Genomic DNA, 2501 nt, shown 5'->3' with positions numbered 1-2501 from the left:
AAAAAAAAAAGAAAAAAAGAAGGTAAAGTCCTTTACCCACTGCCAGGATCAGAGGAGGTGGGAGCTTATTCAAGAGAAAGTTACAGAGAAAAAGTGAATTTAGTAAAAGCAGATCATGCATTCCCAATTCCCCAAAATAACAGCTTGGTAAATAAAATAATTGGATGAGAAAAGGCAGCCTGCATTACGAAAAGTGTGTGTGTGGGGGGTCTCTGGTGGTGTTCATTTGCCAGAAAAGTTGCTCTCTACAAGCTGCTCTGATTTTTCCTTTGCAACCCAAGCATTTCATTGCCATCTTTCCTGGAAGTGTTTCTATCACTTCTCTGCACATTAGAAAACCACCGTAACTGCAACAAGCTCTTGCTACTTAAGATTTCCCACAATCTGCCCTATCCGTCATCTCATTCTCAGCACTCAGTCTCCACGTTAGCCAGGCTGGACAGTGTGTTCATTTCTGAACCTTTATGATACTTGCCTGCCCCCAGGCCAGTCCCAGAATATTCTTTTTTCCTACTATTTGGGGGTGGGGGATCCTTTCTTCCTGCCCACCTTCCTCTCTTTGCAAAAACATTTATTGAATGTCTAATATATGCCATCCTGTGCTAGGCACCAAGAATTTTAACAATGGGCAAGATGTCACACCTGTCCTCAGAGTGGTTATGGCCTCGAGAAGCAGCAAAGGTGTGAAAAGACATATTGAAGTGTCGCCTATTTCTATATCAGGGGAGTGAATAAGCTGCTGTGGGAACTGTAAGGAAAAGCCTCACTTAGGAAGTATTATATGGTTACGTCTTAAAAGGTGAGAAAGTGTTTTTCAGGAAAGAGACGTGGGAGGCGCAGGCAGGAAGAGGCCACAGGTGTGAAGACTGAGCAGTCAGTCCTGATGCACGCGTTGCTTTGAAAACACTAGTGTGATATTATGAGACAGAAGAAACATATTGGTTTCCGTCCTAGTTCCTGCCACAGAGCTCCTAAAACCCTTATAATGTCCTGACTGACTGGGGTGATAGGAGAACTTTTTGTCTAATATTTGGTCTTCGTTCCTGAAACAAGAGCTTGTAAGGCCCTTGGAACCTCTGGAGTGATGAGTGTCTTTTGTACGCTGATGGGATGGCAGGAAGCTGGCCCCTAGACAGCTTCAGGATGGGGCTGGCCACCAGAAAGACCAAGGAGTGATTAGAGCGTTGGAACTTTCAGCCCACCCTTGACTTCCGGGGAGTTAATCACTAATAGCCAGTGATTTAAACAATCATGCCTCTGTAATGAAACTTCCAGAAAAAATCGAAATGGTGGGGTTCAGGGAGCTTCCAGGTCGGCAAACACATGAGGTAGCTGGGAGGGTGGCCCACGTGGGCAGGGTCTAGATGCTCTGTGCACCCCCCATACCCCGTCCTATGCATCTCTCCTGTCTGGCCATGCCTGAGTTGTATCCTTTATAATAGACCCGCTGCAGTGGATTGAATGCCCCCCACTCCCAAAGTCGTTAAAGCTTAATCCCCACTGTAACTATTGAGGGTGAGAAATCCTATTATGTTAATTGAAAGGTGGGCCCTTGAAGAGGTGACTAGATTCTAATGAAGACCATGCTCTAATGAATGAATTAATAATGGTGGTCTGAGGGCTTTAAAAAGAGAGCACATGAGAGTCCGTCTCTCTGCTCTGCCATTTTCTGCCATGTGAGACCCCTGCATTGCTGTAAAGCCACCACCAAAGAAGACCCTCACCAGATGTGTTCCCTGCATTTTGGACTTCCCAGCCTCGGAAACCGTAAGCAATAAATTTTGTTTTCTTATCAATCACCCACTTCCAGGTATGATGTTACAAGCAACAGAAACAGACTAATACGCCCGTGATAGTAGTGAAGTGCTTTCCTGAGTTCTGTGAGCTGTTCTAGCAAATCATCAAACCTGAGTGGGTGGGGGTCATAGGAACTCCTGGATCTGCGGCTGGCTGGGCAGGAGCATGGGAGGCCAGGACCCCTGACTGGCGTCTGAAGCGGGGACAGTCTTGTGGGACTGAGCCTTTAACCTGGAGAGTCTGCACTTACTCGTGTCAGAATTGAATTGAATTGTGGGACACTCAACTGGTGTCTGGAGAGTTGGAGAATTGGTTGTTGGTGTGAAAAACCCCACACATTTGGTGTCAGAAATGCTGTGAGTAAAAACAGGTCATTGCTAGTTTGTTCTAATGGGATTGATATATTAGGGGCAACTTGAGCATAATGTGAATTTTTTTTTTTTTCCTTTTTGTCTTTTTTCGTGTCCGGCAATGGATCGCACCCCTCGGTGTCGCGCCCGCACGTCGCTCAGCCAGTGAGCGGGAACCGGTCTGTATGTGGGATCCGAACCCTCGGCAGGAGCGCCACCGCGCTCCCAAGCGGCACACTGTAGCAGTGCGCCACCGGGCCGGCCCATGAATTTTAAATTTAATGTTTCCTTGGGCTCAGTTTCATCTATGAGAAACAGTAGATTAACACAGAACACTGCACGCAGCTCAACCTA

Source organism: Galeopterus variegatus, unplaced genomic scaffold (assembly GCF_000696425.1).
Source record: "Galeopterus variegatus unplaced genomic scaffold, G_variegatus-3.0.2 Scaffold2573, whole genome shotgun sequence".
Lineage (NCBI taxonomy): Eukaryota > Metazoa > Chordata > Mammalia > Dermoptera > Cynocephalidae > Galeopterus > Galeopterus variegatus.
The sequence above is the reverse complement of the archived record's forward strand: the minus strand, read 5'-3'. Positions refer to the sequence as shown.